The following is an 18,158-nucleotide window of genomic DNA, read 5'->3' on the forward strand; positions in this document are numbered from 1 at the left end:
AACAATCAGCCAAACTAAGCTTCATAAGTGAAGGAAAATAAAATCCTTTATGGACAAGCAAATGCTGAGAGATTTTGTTACCACCAGGCCTGCCTTACAAGAGCTCCTGAAGGAAGCACTAAACATGGAAAGGAACAACCAGTACCAGCCACTCCCAGAACATACCAAATTGTAAAGACTATCGACACTTTGAAGAAACTGCATCAACAGGCAAAACAACCAGCTAGCATCAAAATGGCAGGATCAAATTCACATATAACAATATTAACCTTAAATGTAAATGGGCTAAATGCCCCAATCAAAAGGCACAGACTGGCAAATTAAAAAATCGAGACCTCTCAGTGTGCTGTACTCAGGAGACCCATTTCACAATGCATAGACACACATAGGCTCAAATAAGGGGATGGAGGAAGATTTACCAAGCAAATGGAAAGAAAAAAAAAAAGTAGAGGCTGCAATCATAGTTGCTAATAAAACAGACTTTAAACCAACAAAGATCAAAAGAGACAAAGAAGGGCATTAGATAATGGTAAAGGGATCAATGCAACAAGAAGAGCTAACTATCCTAAATATATATGCACCTAATACAGGAGCACCCAGATATATAAAGCAAGTTCTTAATGACCTACAAAGAGATTTAACTCTGACATAATAATAGTGGGAGACTTTAACATCCCGCTCTCAATATTAGACAGATCAAGAAGACAGAAAAGTATCAAGGATATCCAGGAATTTAACTCAGCTCTGGACCAAGCAGACCTAACAGACATCTACAGAACTCTCCACCCCAAATCCACAGAATATACATTCTTCTCAGTACCACATTGCACTTTTATTCTAAAATTGACCACATGGAAGTAAATCACTCCTCAGCAAATGCAAAAGAATGGAAATTGTAAACCATCTTTCAGACCTACTCACAATCAAATTATAACTCAGGATTAAGAAACTCACTCAAAACCACACAACTACATTGAAATTGAACAACCTGCTCCTAAATGACTACTGGATAAATAATGAAATGAAGACAGAAATAAAGATGTTCATCGAAACCAATGAGAACAAAGACACAACATACCAGAATCTCTGGGACACATTTAAAGCAGTGTCTAGAGGGAAATTTATAACACTAAATACCCACAAGAGAAACGAGGAAAGATCTAAAATCAATACCCTAATGTCATGATTAAAATAACTAGAGGAGCAAGGTCAAACAAATTCAAAAGCTAACAGAAGACAAGAAATAACTAACATCAGAGAAAATCTAAAAGAGAGACACAAAAAACCCTCCTAAAAATCAGTGAATCCAGGAGCTGGTTTTTTGAAAAGGTCAACAAAATAGACCAATAGGCAGACTAATGAAGAAGAAAAGAGAGAAGAATCAAATAGATGCAATAAAAAATGATAAAGGAGGTATCACCACTGATCCCATAGTAATACATACTACCATCAGAGCATACTACAAACCCCTCTATGCAAATAAACCAGTAAATCTAGAAGAAATGGATCAATGCCTGGACACTTCCACCCTCCCAAGACTAAACCAGGAAAAATTTGAATCCTTGAATAGACCAAAATAGACCAATAACAAGGTTTGAAATTGAGGCAGCAATTAATAGCCTACCAACCCAAAAAAGTCCAGGACCAGATGGGTTCACAGCCGAATTCTACCAGAGGTACAAACAGGAGCTGGTACCATTCCTTCTGAAACTATTCCAAACAATACAGAAAGAGGGAATCATCCCTAACTCATTTTATGAGACCAACATTATCCTGATACACAACTAAAAAAGAAAATTTCAGGCAAATATCCATGATGAACATAGATGTGAAAATCCTCAATAAAATACTACCAAACTGAATCTAACAGCACACCAAAAAGCTTATCCATCATGGTGAAGTAGGCTTCATCTCTGGGATGCAAGGCTGGTTCAACATATGCAAGTCTATAAATGTAATCCACCACATAAACAGAACCAAAGGCAAAAACCACATGGTTATCTCTATAGATGCAGAGAAAGTCTTGGACAAAATTCAACAGCTCTTTATGCTAAAAACTCTCAATAAACTAGGTATTGATGGAACGTATCTCAAAATAAGAGCTATTTATGACAAACCCACAGCCAATATCATACTGAATGGGCAAAAACTGGAAGCATTCCCTTTAAAAACTAGCACAAGACAAGGATACCCTCTCTCATCACTCCTATTCAACACAGTATTGGAAGTTATGGCCAGGGCAATCAGGCAAGAAAAAGAAATAAAGGGTATTCAGTTAGGAAGAGAGGAAGTCAACTTGTCTCTATTTGCAGACAACATGATTGTATATTTAGAAGACCCCATAGTCTCATCCCAAAATCTCTTTAAGCTGATAAGCAACTTCAGCAAAGTCTCAGGATACAAAATCAATGTGCAAGAATCACAAGCATTCCTATAGGCCAATAACAGACAAACAGAGTCAAATAATGAGTGAACACCTATTCACAATTGCGACAAAGAGAATAAAATACCTCGGAATACAACTAAGAAGGGATGTGAAAGATCTCTTCAAGAACTACAAACCACCGCTCAAGGAAATAAGAGAGGACACAGATGGAAAAACATTCCATCATGATTAGGAAGAATCAATATCATGAAAATGGTGATATTGCCCAAAATAATTTATAGATTCAATGCTATCTCCATTAAGCTACCATGAACTTTCTTCACAGAATTGGAAAAAACACCTTAAAGTTCCTATGGAACCAAAAAAGAGCCTGTATAGCCAAGACAATCCTAACCAAAAAAAAAAAAAAAAAAGGAAAGCTGGAGGCAGCATGCTACCTGACTTCAAACTACACTGCAAGGGTACAGTAATCAAAACAGCACAATACTGATACCAAAACGGAGATACAGACCAACGGAACAGAACAGAGGTCTCAGAAATAATGCCACACATCTACAACCATCTGATCTTTGACAAACCTGACAAAAACAAGCAACGGGTAAAGGGTTCCCTATTTAATAAATGGTGTTGAGAAATCTAGCTAGCCATATGCAGAAAGCTGAAAGTTTTCTGATTTATCACCACCAGCCACGGGGGCCCTGGCCCCATGCTCCCTGGGCCCCTCCTAATACTGGAACTGCATCCCAAGGTGAGCATCAAGGAATGTATATGTGTGTGTGTGCCTGTGTGTATGTATGGAGGTGGGGGCTACACAGCTGAAAGGAAAAGATCATTTCCTTAAACCTTATAGAAAAATTAACTCCAGATGGATTAAAGATTTAAACATAAGACCTAACACCATAAAAATCCTAGAAAAAAACCTTGGCAATACATTCCAGTACATAAGCATGGGCAAAGACTTCATGACTAAAACACCAAAAGCAATGGCAACAAAGCCAAAATAGACAAATGGGATCTAATTAAAGAGCTTCCACACAGCAAAAGAAACTATAATTAGTGTGAACCGGCAACCAACAGAATTGGAGAAAATTTTTGCAATCTACCTATCTGACAAAGGGCTAATATCCAGAATCTACCAGTACTTAAAAAAATTTACAAGAAAAAAACAAGCCCATCAAAAAGTGGGTGAAGAATATGAACAGATACTTTTCAAAAGAAGACATTTATGCAGCCAACAAACATGAAAGAAAGCTCATCATCACTGGTCATTAGAGAAATGCAAATCAAAACCACATTGAGATACCATCTCACACCAGTTAGAACAGCGATCATTAAAAAGTCAGGAGACAACAGATGCTGGAGAGGATGTAGAGAAATAGGAATGCTTTTACATGTTGGTGGGAGTGTAAATTAGTTCAACCATTGTGGAATACAGTGTGGCGATCCCTCAAAGATATAGAAATAGAAATACCATTTGACCCAGCAATCCCATTACTGGGTATATACCCAAAGGATTATGAATCATCTTTTATAAAGACACATGCAAATGTATGTTTATTGTGGCACTGTTCACAATAACAAAGACCTGGAACCAACTCAAATGCCCATCAGTATAGACTGGATAAAGAAAATGTGGCACATAGAAACCATGGAGTACTATGCAGCCATGAAAAAGGATGAGTTCATGTCTTTTGCAGGGACATGGATGAAGTTGGAAACCATCATTCTCAGCAAACTGACACAAGAACAGAAAACCAAACACCACATGTTCTCACTCATAATTGGGCATTAAAAAATGAGAATACATGGACATAGGGAGGGGAACATTACACACTGGGGCCTGTCGGGGGCTGAGGGGAAAGGGGAGGCATAGCAGGGGGTGGGGCTTAGGGGAGGGATAGCATTAGGAGAAATACCTAATGTAGATGACGGGGTGATAGATCCAGCAAACCACCATGGCATGTGTATAACTATGTAACAAATCTGCATGTTCTGCACATATACTTAAAGTATAATTTAAAAAAATTTTTATATATTTCAAAATAATGGTAAAAATACGTATGATATGATTATCTTATATGCATTATTTTATTCAGTCTGCAAAACAGTCTCCCCTGAGATAGGAAATGTTCTCATTACCATTTTATAGAGAAGAAAAGTGAGTCTCTGGGTTAAGTTTACGTGTTGTACAAGGACTTGCAGCGATGGCAGTAGTAGGAATGGGATTTGAACTCAGGACTTTCTGGGTCTAAAGCCGTAATTACTCTAGTAAAAGAAAAAAACAACAAAAAAACCCTGAGTGGTAGGTGGCATTATTCCTATCCCCTTAATACGATAGACAGCTGAGTCTCAGGAGAGCTGAACTACCAGATCCAGGTCACTTAGTGTGGCAGAGCTAGGATTCCAAAGTAGATCTGTCATTGACCTGGCTGAGGTCCCTCTACCATCTTTGAGAAGCTGTAGACCTGCCATAGCAGAAAGACTAAGCCCTATCTCTCAATATATTTTGTAAATTAAACAAGCAGCTTTTATCTAATTTACCAGTTTCAGTTTTATCAAAGCTTCATAATGTATTAATATTTCATGTTCTCAGCATGAAAAATCCAAGGTAAAAGGGGCTACATTTGTATCTACTCTGGTAATCTAGGTTTTCTACAAGTAGAGTGACCACAGACTACACCGCCCACACTGGCTCGCTTCTGCAGGGGTGGGGGCACTGTTTGTACTAATGCTGGGCAGGAGTGAAAAACAGAGACTAGCTTAGTCAAAGGAGGACATAGGGCCACCTCTGTGCCTGGGACATGTGGATGCTCCCTCTTGAGAGGACATATGGTCACCTCTGTGCCTGGGACATATGGACCCTCCCTCTTGACAGTCGTTGGCTGTTTTTTCCCTTGGGCTCTGGGGATCTGTCTTTCTTCTTAATTGATTAATGTAGTTTTAGGAAAAAACATGTCTAAAATCAGGTAAGAGGTTTGGAACTGGAACGGAGCAGATTTTTCTGCCTGTTGGGGGCCTTGTCATATTTACAGCTAGAGGACTGTAACAGTGAGAGCTTTGCATTTTAACCCTGAGTAAACACCAATTTTTGTGTTCCATTTTTTTCACTGTAAGAAGAGGGATGTTTATGAAGTCTATTAACAGCCAAGGAAGCAATGTTGCCTTTGACTCTCAATCCTTGTTCTGATATTCATTGTAAGAAATTGGACTAATAAGAGTTAAGCATGTTATTTTCTTATCAGCATTGTCAGAGTTGGCAGCTGACTTCACGATTAAAAACTTGGAACTAGCAACTGATTATCAAGATCTGGAAGATGTAATGGTATGCTATGGACACAGATATAACCATGAGAATAAATAACATGGAAAGAGAATAGGGCATTGGGAATAGCCATATCTGAGTCCAATTTCTGATTCTGTAATGTGATAACCGTTAATTATATTATGTAAATTCATAAGGCCTGAGCTTATCAATGTCAAGGATACTATCTACAGCTTTCTACTCTATTCTGATACTTCCATGAGTTAAAAGTACGTAAAGTAGCAAGAATAGAGAAAGCCCTTAGCAAATGGTGGTTCTCTCCTCTCTAATTGTTTTCCTTCCTATCCCCTCTTAATTTTCTCTTCTCCTTTATTTCTCTTGTTCTTACTCTTTCCTTCTTTCTTTCTTATTATGCCCTCTTCCCTTTCTTCTTCCTTCCCTTCCATCTTAGTCTGTCCCATATTTCCCTCTCACCCAAAGTCTTTAGGTGGCCAACGTATTATAAAATATACATACTGCACATCTGCACATGAAAATTATTTCAAATTTCACCTCTTTTTGTTTTTAGACTGAGTTTTGCTCTGTCATTCAGGCTGGAGTGCAGTGGCCACGATCTTGGCTCACTACAACCTTCACCTGGTGGGTTCAAGTGATTCTCCTGCCTCAGCCACCAAAGTAGCTGGGATTACAGGTGTGCATCACCATGTCTGGCTAATTTTTTTGTTTGTTTGTTTTAGTAGAGACCATGTTGATCAGGCTGGTCTCAAACTCCTGACCTCAAGTGATCCACCTACCTCTGCCTCCCAAAGTGCTGGGATTACAGACGTCAGCAATGGTGCCTGGCATGAAATGTAATCTTTTTAGAAGTAATCATTATATCAAAAGAATTAGCTCTTTAATTAAGTGTAAGTCAAGTTTGTTTGGGGACAGATTTCAATGGCATCTCTTAGAAAAGTAACACAGGATTTGTAAAGTGCTGACAAAATTTTTTCTCTGGAGGATAAATTTCCCTGTGTCAAATGGATACATGAATACTACCTTTAGATAGAATGCTCTTCAACATTAGTTTATTCGTAAATACCAAATGAAAAATATTGGTATATGTAAATGCGTAAAGTGTTTACTAACCTTGTAAGATTGACACTTCTGTTAGTGTTCATGTTTGTTTATATTTTTTGATCCACTCCCTAAGGCCTTCAATAATGGGTACTAGAATGGAACCAGAGTCACAAAAGGGTTTATAAAAAGGAATGTTAAAAAAAAAAAAAAGAAAGAGAAAGGAATGAAAGTTACGTAGGTAAAAGGGGGAAGTTGAGGAATCAAACTTCTCTGTCTTGGTTCAGGACATGCTGAGGGCATCTAAGGATTTATTGTGTGAATCTGATTTCTCAGTACTTTTCAGCATCAGCAGCTGGGTTCTGGTAATTGAAAGCTGATTACTGCGTAAAGGAGTGAAAAATAGATGTTAATTAGATAAAATTGTCTGAGGAGAATAGCAAGATTTTGGAAACCTGGGATGTAAGAAAGCTAGACTTTCTGCAAGTTTGTTTAACAAGGAGAGTTTCCCCTTCGTATCCTAATCTTCCTTTCTCGGTCCACCTAAAAGCCCTCCTAAAAGTCCTCCAACAACCTCAGTGTGTCATGAACAAGTGACAGCTCCACAGTGCAGGGTCTGGACTAGTGCTGACCTCGACAGCGATTGACACCTTGTGATCTGGGCTTGGCTCTCCACCACCTCAATCCCAGGTCTATTTACTGTAAGACCAATTTATAGAATAAAGAGTTTAACTTCTTTTTTCATTTAAGTAGAAATTTCTTAATATTCCAGACAGGGTGGTATCAAGGCTTACTGCAGGAGTCAAAAAGTATTTTTCCACCTGGAATGCCCTTCTTCAATTTTTGCACATGGACGACTCCCTGATTTCCTTACCATTGCCACAAACGACACTGATGTTTAATTTTATGTGTCAATTTGAATATAACTAAGAGATGCCAGGATAGTTACCAAAACTTTAGCCTTTCAATCAGTAGGCCAAGTAAAGAAGATGTGCTATTACCAATGTGTGCGAACATCATTCAATCTGTGAGGGTCCAGACAGAACACAAAGGCTGAAAAAGAGCCAATTTTTTTTCTCTCTCTCTGCTTGAGTTGAGATATCCATCTTCTCCTGCTGTCTGATATGGGAGCTCCTGGTTCTCAGGCCTTTGGGCTCAGTCTATACTATATCACAAGTTTTCCTGGTTTTCTGACTCGCAGAGAGCAGATGGTAGGACTTCTTGGCCTTCATAATTGCATGATCCAATGGCCATAATAAATCTGTGTGTACATGTACGTGCATCCACATCTTACTGGTTTTGTTTCTCCTGGGAAATTCTGACTAAAACAGATACCTTAAATAAATGCCATTGTTGGCTTACAGTAGTGGATTCTCCAGTTATAGTGTACTAAGAAATCGTTCTGGGAGAGTAAAACAGGGAAGAATATTTGTTCTGATTCATCAGGTCCAGGGAGGTACCCAGGAGTCTTCACTTTTAATGAACAATTTCAGATTATTCTCATTCAGGTGATGAATGGACCACTCGTTCAATAGAAGAGTGTAGCACAGAAACTCTATTCTAAGGAATTCACACCTCTTAAGGAGGAGCAGGTCAAATTCTCTTTCTGACTTACAGCAATAGCTGTGAAATTGAAGCTCTAAAGCATTTAAGGAATGATATGTTTCAGCAGGAAAGGATGAGAAGCCAGCGTGGTTAGTATGTTTCCAAGGGAAAAGAGAACTGGATCAGGTGGGAACAGTCACTGCTAGCTTAGCTCAGCCTTTGGGTTTTCAGATGTAACTTCTAAGTACCTTTCTTTTCTGTAGAAAGAGGACCTGGGCTTCCTTGAAGACAACTTGTAGATACTAGTATTGCCATTGCAAGAAAGAAATGTTACTTTAAGAATAATCAAAGGACCTGATGGTTCATTCATCCATCTTTTCAGTTTTTATTGTATTAGTGTTTTATCAAAAGCCAGATAGAGTGGCAGCGCTCTATGTGTGTGATCAGTGACATTTACATGTAAGGCACATTCCTGCGACATTCCCAGATTATGGGTCTGTGAGATAAAATATATTAATGAAATTTACCCTTTTCGCTTCTACTCAAGAGTACAAATGGACTCAAGAGGAAGTCAAAATGATGTTATATTGAGAGTCAGTGGTTCATTCCGCTGGTTAATAGGGTTCATTACTCACAAACTTCCACACTCAATCTGTTATTGGTAAAAAATGTCTTGGCTTATCTATTAAAACTGCTGTGTGAATACACAGTTGAGAACCGTGATGAGAGAGATGGCTTTGTACTCTCTGGACCTGAGAGGATGAAGATCACATGCTGTCATGTTAGGGGTTCAGGAGAGATGTTACCTCAAGCTCCAATCCCCCATGATGCCTCCATTTAGGTCCTATTCACTCTTTCTGGGATTAAGCAAAAGAGCTGCAATTGAAGACCATTTATTTTTATTCACTCCCTTATTAGGAGTCATCACAGTTCTTTAGAGAAAGCTTTTAGGGGACTTTGGAGTGCTAGGGTGTTGGTATAGTTTTGAAGAATGATAGGAATGTCTAAAAAACACAGGACAGTCTCACCTTCCTATTGAGTAACCAAAGGCCTGCAGATACTACTTGGATAATGTGAATTCCCTTGAAGAACCTGCAACACAGTCCATGCAATGCTAATCACCATGACTCTGTTTATTACCACCCAGTATTGTATGCTTTTATTCCAGGTTTAGCATAGCTTCAGGTGTTCCCGGCACAAAATCAGTCAGTATTTCCTCTGATTACTGAATAGATGTTTTGACCATAAACAGTTGGGCTTAACAAACAGGGAGTAGGTAATTAAAATACCATAAAGTCATCTAATTTACTCAACATTTCAGCCATCACTAAGATTGACAAAAGAAAAAGTTAAGGTTTTTTGCTTATCAGCTTAGAGAAAGAAAGGGTCGATAGGGCAAATTTAAGAATAATCTCAACGTGTTTGAGGAATTCCAAGCCTATTTAATTCTAGAAAATTCCAAAATGTTAGTTGGTTTTAAAAAATGCTTGGTACAAGGGTCAAAGACAGGCAGGTTAGAAGCACAATGCAAACTTATCGAACCTGCCCCAGACATACTCCACATTGTTCATTCTGTTGCCAGAGAAGTTATTAAAAATCCAGACTTCTGATTTGCATCCTAGGAATATCACACTGAGGACCTAGAGGCATTTCTTCCTCATCATATGTTTAGCTTTAAGGACTGTGCAGAAATAATTATTTAGATCCTTAATAGCAAAGGGATGAGATAAATTCTGTGTGTCTAATCCACATTTTTGGTTACTGGCAAGAATTTAGTGGTTGAAGTTAAGAACTCAATACTGTGATTAACATGTTATTTAATGGTAATGCACTATTTAAATTACCTTTCTTTTTAAAAGTCCCTATGAAGTAGAGTTTGGTTTAGGATTCAAGGCCTACTTGGAAGAGTAGTAAATGCTTGACAACCAGCTTTCCAAAGGGCGGGGAAAATGGGTGGGCAGGGGTTGAGGAAGTTCTGTTTTCTAGCTTTTGCTAATTTCTATGATGTAAGTATTTTCTAGCATGATCAATTTCTACCTGACAATATGATATTGACATGTTTATAATTTGTGAGAAATTAACAATTGACTCTTGCAAAGCTGATGTAGGTTGGATCCAGCACACACGGTACCTGGACCTTACTGCTTTGAATTAATAGCACCATATATATTAAGGCACTGTTTTATATACTGTATATAATTTTGTACATAAATTTTATGTGACCAAATAAATGCATTGTATTTTTAAAAAACCAACTACAAACCACTGCTCAAGGAAATGAGAGGACACAAACAGATGGAAAAACATTTCATGCTCATGGTTAGGAAGAATCAATATTGTGAAAATGGCCATACTGCCGAAAGTAATTTATAGATTAAATGCTTTCCCCATCAAGCTATCATGGACTTTCTTCACAGAATTGGGAAAAAACCACCTTAAACTTCATATGGAACTACAAAAGAGTCTGCATAGCTGAGACAATCCTAAGCAAAAAAATACAAAGTTGGAGGCTTCACGCTACCTGACTTCAAACTATACTACAAGGGTACAGTAATCAAATCAGCATGGTACTGGTACCAAAATAGAGATATAGACCAATGGAGCAGAACAGAGGCCTCAGAAGTAATGCCACACGTTTACAACCATCTGATCTTTGACAAACCTGACAAAGCAAGTAAAGGGGAAGGGATTCCCTATTTAATAAATGGTGTTGGGAAACCTGGCTAGCTGTATACAGAAAGCTGAAACTGGATCCCTTCCTTATAAAATTAAATCCAGATGGATTAAAGATTTAAACCTAAGACCTAACACCATAAAAACCCTAGAAGAAAACCTAGGCAATACAATTCAGGACATAGGATGGGCAAGGACTTCATGACTAAAATACCAAAAGCAATGGCAACAAAAGCCAAGATAGACAAATGAGATCTAATTAAATTAAAGAGCTTCTGCACAGCAAAAGAAGCTATCATTAGAAAGAACCAGTAACCAACATAATGGGAAAAATTTTTGCAATCGACCCATCTGATAAAGGGCTAATATCCAGAATCTAGAAAGAAACAAATTTACAAGAAAAAAACCCCATCAAAATGTGCACAAAGTATATGAATAGACACTTCTCAAAAGAATACATTTATGCAGTCAACAAACATGAAAAAAAGCTCATCATCACTGGTCATTAGAGAAATGCAAATCAAAACTACATTGAGATACCATCTCATGCCAGTTAGAATGGCAATCACTAAAAAATCAGGAGACAACAGATGCTAGAGAGGATGTGGAGAAATAGGAACACTTTTACACTGTTGGTGGGAGTATAAGTTAGTTCAACCACTGTGGAAACACTGTGGTGATTCCTCAAGGATCTAGAAATAGAAATACCATTTGACCCAGCAATCCCATTACTGAGTATATACCCAAAGGATTATAAATCATTCTATTATAAAGAAACACGCACACATATGTTCATTGCAGCACTGTTCATGATAGCTAAGACTTGGAACCAACCCAAATGCCCATCAGTGATAGACTGGATAAAGAAAATGTGGCACATATATACCTTGAAATACTATGCAGCCATAAAAAAGGATGAGTTTATGTCCTTTACAGGGACATGAATGAATCTGGAAACCATCATTCTCAGCAAGCTGACACAAGAACAGAAAACCAAACACTGAATGTTCTCACTCATAAGTTGGTGTTGAACAATGTGAACACATGGACACAGGGAGGGGAACATCACACACTGGGGCTTGCTGAGGGGTAGGGGGACTAGGGAAGAGACTGCAGGGAGTCGGGGAGTAGGGATAAATAACACTTGAAGAAATACCAAATGTAGATGACGGGGGACAGATGCAGCAAACCACCATGGCATGTCTATATCTATGTAACACACCTGCACATTCTGCACATGCATCCTAGAACTTAAAGTATAATAAAAAATAAAAATTAAAGTAGAAAATAAAAGACATGTTATTGGGTTCCAAACACTGTTATGTCTCATTTCATAAAACTGTTTCTGAAAGGCTACAAGTGCACTGAAAATTTCCTAAATTCATTATAGGTGAAATCTGACACAAATTGTAGTGACTTAAGATGTCTTCTTTATAAAAAAGTAGGTAGTTGTCTTTTGTGCTGTTTTCACATTTGATAGCTGTGAAGTAAAGAAAAGTGGTTCTTAATCAAACTTGGTGCTGATTATATGGAAGCAAGTATCTATTAGGCCTCATCTTGAGGTCAGGAAGCTGGTACAGACTCATGGGTAAGCCCATGGGTTTGGAATCAGGCTGGTCCTAGCACTTACCACCTGAATGAATTAAAATGGGGAAGTTACTTAACCTGTCTGCTTCAATTTTATTTTTGTAAAATGGGATAATAACAATCCCTACTTCGTAAAATTGTTGCAGGCTTAAATAATTTAACATATGTAAAGTGTGTAGAGCAGTGTCTGCTACTTAGTAAGCACCACATGATGCTGTTTCTATGGCCACTAATATATTTTAGGTCAGCAATTAATTTAAGACATTAGTGAAGAACTTGATAAATGTTGCCTTAGATTAGGGTTCTCAAAGTATGAGGCCCCCCAAATCTGTGTTTTAATAAGCATGCAGGTGTGTCTGATGAACTCCTGTGTTCTAAAACAGCGAATGTTCTTTCTGGAGGAGTTGACTGATCATTTGAAGACTGACTGTAGAATTATCTGTAGAGAGTTTACAATGAAGATCCACATTTATGTAAAATATGAAAAAATACTTAAACACATCTTTGCCTGTATGTGAATAAAATAGCTTTGGAAGAAGACAAAGATAATATTGTTTACTTGACTTAGTGGGAACATAACAATTCTGTTGCCAAGAAGATAAATCACTCTGCTTCAAAACTGTGGAAAAATTTAATGTCTTCTGAGAAGAAGTGTATTTTCCTTCCCCAAAGGCTGACTTTCAGGCAGGAATATTGAAGACAAGACAAGATAAAATTCACAAAAAGAGGAAGCAGTTGAGTAGTTGCTTCCTCTTTTTGTGAATTTTATCTTGCCTCTGTTGGGAGTCAGAGGTGGAACAGAAAACTTAAATGTAATTATGTGTCTTTTGAATTTTGAACCATATATAACTTAAGAATATTTAAATATTGAAATGAATATACATTGTAAATGTATTACTATATAAGTATATATATTAAATGTATATTATAAAGTACAGATATGTGGGTTTTACCCAAAGCTTGCTTAATCAAAACCCAGAATAGAATTGGCCAAATCAGAACCTTTGTGGTAGTTATCGTAAGTAGTTAACTATATCTTAGTTATCAGGTAGACACACAGGCAGACATCTACCTGTTACAAGAGAGATTTCTGGTGGTTTAATATTGCCTGAAGTGCTTTGTTCGCTTGCCCAATACCAAAATGGAGAGTTTTCCAAATGAGGGATATAACATTGATAAAAGGCATTACTATGGCTGCTATTATTGGGACTGTGAATTAGGAGACTTGCATTTAATCTGGCCCTGCCACCTGCTGGGTATCTCTGGGTAAGATCCTTAACTTTTTGTCTCTCAGTTTCCTTACCTCTCAAATGAGAACATTAATAACTGTCTTACTTACTTCACTGGGTCAAATGGGACAAGATCTGAAATCGTTTCTTAAGTGCACAGTTAGTGTAAAAGGTAATTAAAACCTGGCTTTGATAGATTGGTTGCACATTTATGACATTTCAATGACATTTAAGATTTAGTTGGGATGGAGGTCTCTTATACAGGAAATGGGATACAATTTTAAAATTAAACATTGTACAATACTTATGTCTTATGTCTTATGCCCCTGAATAGAAAATGCAGAGGAGATTAATTGCTTGTCTTTAATCCAATTCTGTTGTACAAAGGATGTGGGTTTTATAGTCTCTCTAATTCTGTAAAAGAGTGTATTATTCCAACAGAACTGGACATATTTGATTGATCTACAATGCCCTTGAGAAAACAAAACCATTTACTTTACCTGAATTATTATTAGCTTTCCACAGGCTGTAAAATTGCCACATGTGAATCTGTCCCTACATAGGATGGAAGTAAATGAAGGGATGGCTTCAGCAATTAAATAAAACAGCACATGGAGGTGCTTTCCTTTCCTCATCCATGGCCTGTGTCGCTGCCCTCTTGTTAGAGCAGGTAAAGCTGGTATCTGGGTTTGAGTGTTACTCTTATAGGTCCTAGGCCTCCACACACAGGACAGCATCCTCAAATGTCTGCCTGAAAGTTAGCCTTTTGGGAAGGAAAGTAGAGTTGTTCTCATAAGGCATTAAATTCTTTTCCAGTTTTGAACCAGAGTCATTTCTTCTTTACTGGGTGACAGAATTGTTATGTTACTACTAAATCAAATTATTTCTTTCTACTTAGGCATGTTCAGAGCTTACTTTTCCTTCTATATTATAGTTTTTGAGACCAAATGGCCTGGATTAAGCAAACTGCTTAATAATTAAAAAATAACCATGATTTATATGCCAGGCATCATGCTAGATTTTTTTCTATATATCATACCATTTACTTCTCACAAGTCTGTGAAGGAGGTACTGCTATTGTCCTTGTTTTATAGATAGGCAATTGATTTTCAGAGCCCTTAAAAAATGTGCCCAATGTCACAGTCTAGTAATAAGTCTGGTTCCATCATCTCTACTTTTGTCCACTGCACTATGTGGCCTAATATTTCTAAACAGGGACTGCTCAGAAATCTCACTTTCATTTTTTTTTAAAAATTAAGTTTTAGGAAGGTGATTCATTAAGTTATAAGAAGGCACAAAATAAATGTTACATTCTTCATAGAGTTTCCAGTTGAGTAGATGCTAGCCCAGGAGTCAGCCTTGATGAAAAAGGATAATTTGTGTGATAAGAATACACAATGAGCTGGACCACTCCCATGATATTTTGCAGAACCTTCTGTGTATTTTTTTAAATCGTAGTTTGTTTCTAAGTACATAAATCTCTGTGAGCAAGCCTGTGAGAAGATTCCACTAAGGCAGCAACAAAGACTTCTGTTCCAGTTGACTTTTTTTACGTAAATGGAAAAAAAAAATTGAAAGCAAACAACTGAAAATTCATAAGATGCTATCTCTCGATAATTATGCAATATTCATGAAAATAGACTCTAGGCAACATGCTAACATTTGGACTTTTGTCTACATTTTATTCAAAGAGTGGAAGACCAGAAAAGAGAAAAGATACTCATAATCACAGACCACAGAGATGAAGACAAGAGGAGGCATTTCAGGGTAACTCCTAATGGGACGTATCTGAGAATTAAACCTCCCAGACAACCAAGAAGGTTTCCACTGCTGGGAATATTCACATCTTTTTGGATGACTAATTAATTACTTCATGTGATAGAGAGCTCGAAGGGCACTGAAGAGTATATGTGTATGGGGGGGAGCGAGGGGGGGCTTATCCTTATTGCTTCAAAAGAAAATTACTTTTTGCTTTTTGCACTTCCCCAGGTTACCACGACTCCCTGACTACTAGTATAAATAAAAATAATCTATTCAGAAGCATCTATTACAAATGATAATATTTTAGGGAGAGCTCTTGACTGCATATCCTCAGAAGACAAGTTTTATTGGAAATAAAAAAGGAGTGTGAGTGTACTAAACAGCAGCACTATCACTATACGTGTTTTAAATATTTACTGCTGTGTTAGTGAAATATTTAAAGTGATCTCTAAACGATTCTCCCCCATCACATGGGAGCCTGAATATGTCACTATCCAGTGCTGTCTGACAACCTCACATTGCCACAGTGTTTTCCAGAAAAAACAAAACAGAAGAGAAAACAAGAAATAATTCATGTCAAAGAGTGACTGCAACTGTTTTGATTTTTAATAGGAAAGAAGCAGATCTCATATTGAGTAACTGCTGAGGCTAGGCATTGAGAGATGTGGCCAGCTGTTTATCCCAGATTCTGGCTCTGCAAACAAGCCCCAGTAGGCTTCAGTGAAAATATCACTTTTGGTTTAGCTGAGTGTGTGCTTGACTGCCCTTAGCTCCCTCTTGCTGAATGGTATCCCTGGAAAGGACTTCCAATAAAAGAGCCTCTCGGACTTGCTTATACTGTATGGGTTCTTTTTGTTCTTTGCAGGCTTTGCTCCTGGGATGAAATGTAAGAATACTTCAGCTCCAGAATCAACTTTGACAGTGATTCTATCCTGAAATCTAAAAACTTTCCACCTTCTTTAGACTCTAAATGAGCCATCTTTAGCTGAACTTGCAATTCCAGATGTTTGAAGGGACACTGAGCACCTGGCTGAAAATGGATCAAACAGATTACAATACCTAGATTTATGTCTAAATGGGGTCTTGCTATAGAGAATGTTTCCATTACTGCAAAATTTACATGTTAAATCCTGACCCTCAATACAATGGCCTTTGGAGACAGAGCCTTTGAGAGGTGTTTAGGTCATGAGGGTCCTAATGAATGGATTTAGTGCCCTTATAAAAGGGATCCCAGAAAGCTCCCTCAACCCTTTCCACCATGTGAGGACACTGAGAAGACGCTGTCTATGAACAAGGAAGTGGGGTTTACCAGACACCAGATTTATTGGTGCCTTCATGATGTCCTTCCTACTCTCCAGAACTGTGAGAAAGAAATTTCTGTTGTTTACCAGCCACCTAGTCTATGGTATTCTGTAGCCTGAACAGACTAAGACAGGTCTCTCCTAGACCAGTTTATACTTACCTTTAATATAGAATCTAGCACCACGGCCTAAGACACTATCAGATAGCTCTATAAAACTACCCCCCCACATGTTGGATGTTGAAAAATGGAAAATACAGAAAAGTTATTGATTCTATTGGACCACTGGATTGATAACACTGATTGAGAACTTACAATGTGCTGAGCACTGTGCTAAGCACTTTACACATACTGTCTAACAACCTGGGAGAAAAATAGAGTTATCTCTGTTTTATAGAAGAATTCAGGCTCAGAAAAATTAAGTCACTTATGTAAGGTCATACAGTTAGTCAGTGTTAGAATTGGAATTTGAACATTGGTCAATCCCTTTCTGAACCCCATATACTTAATTGCTAAACCAGAAATAGAAAATATGCTTTACATTGTGAGCTGTGAACTATAATCAGTGGGAATGGCCACCTGAAGCCATGGGTTGAGATGACATCTAAGGCTCGGTGTGTGGGCTCACAAAAAAGGGAGGATCAGATCAATCAGCAATGCAGGGGTACTGGCAGCGCTTGTACCAGGATTTTCCATCTGGACTTGCATCTTATCGGTCCTCAGTTACTAATCTCTTTTACCTTGTTTGGTTTGCTATGAGCTTAACATGTATGGGAAGAAAATTCAGTTACATGGAAAGGCCTAGGGTTGGTATACTCCTGGTCACTGCTTCACTTGCTGATCCAGAGGCAGTCAGCTCTCCGTTTTTTCATACAGATCTAAAGTAATCAAATTGGGTAGCCTCTGGAATTAAATAATTGTGTGTGTAAATATATATCATTAAATAATCTTAACAAAGTTGTTTTTACATTATTCTGCAAATTATATTTTATACTGTTTAATATTCTCCTCCTGCTAGTAATCTACCTGAATGAAAAAGGAAAATAAAATGGAGGTTTGAGAAAGTATTTAACCTTTACATAAAGCAGAATTCTATATTTACTTCCCGTCTAGTTTACTCCTGCAATGTCACTGTAATTTGGAAGAGCATTCCACTGTGATCCTTTGATACCAATGCCAATGATGAAAGGAAAGATTTCTTGTTACAAGAAATGGAAAAACACTATTATTGCATATGAAAGGACAAGACTTTCAAAGAAAAAAAATTAGTTCTTTCTCAGAATGAAGCAAACCAAACCCTTAATGTAAATGGTAACCGAGAAAAACCAGTGTCACTTTCTGTCCATAAAACTGAGGAGG

General features: G+C 37.7%; 1 protein-coding gene and 1 long non-coding RNA gene across 12 annotated transcripts in view; one reads left to right on the plus strand and one right to left on the minus strand.

The window, feature by feature from the left end:
* LOC103793494 (uncharacterized) overlaps positions 1 to 15,674 on the plus strand; it is a 29,133-nt gene extending 13,459 nt beyond the window's left edge. The window contains exon 3 of the long non-coding RNA XR_004741326.3: positions 15,430 to 15,674. This is a non-coding gene — a long non-coding RNA (uncharacterized LOC103793494). The remainder of the gene's footprint in view (positions 1 to 15,429) is intronic.
* LINGO2 (leucine rich repeat and Ig domain containing 2) overlaps positions 1 to 18,158 on the minus strand; it is a 1,279,451-nt gene that overhangs the window by 26,339 nt on the left and 1,234,954 nt on the right. The gene's annotated exons all lie outside the window — the stretch shown is intronic.

Source organism: Callithrix jacchus, chromosome 1 (assembly GCF_049354715.1).
Source record: "Callithrix jacchus isolate 240 chromosome 1, calJac240_pri, whole genome shotgun sequence".
Lineage (NCBI taxonomy): Eukaryota > Metazoa > Chordata > Mammalia > Primates > Cebidae > Callithrix > Callithrix jacchus.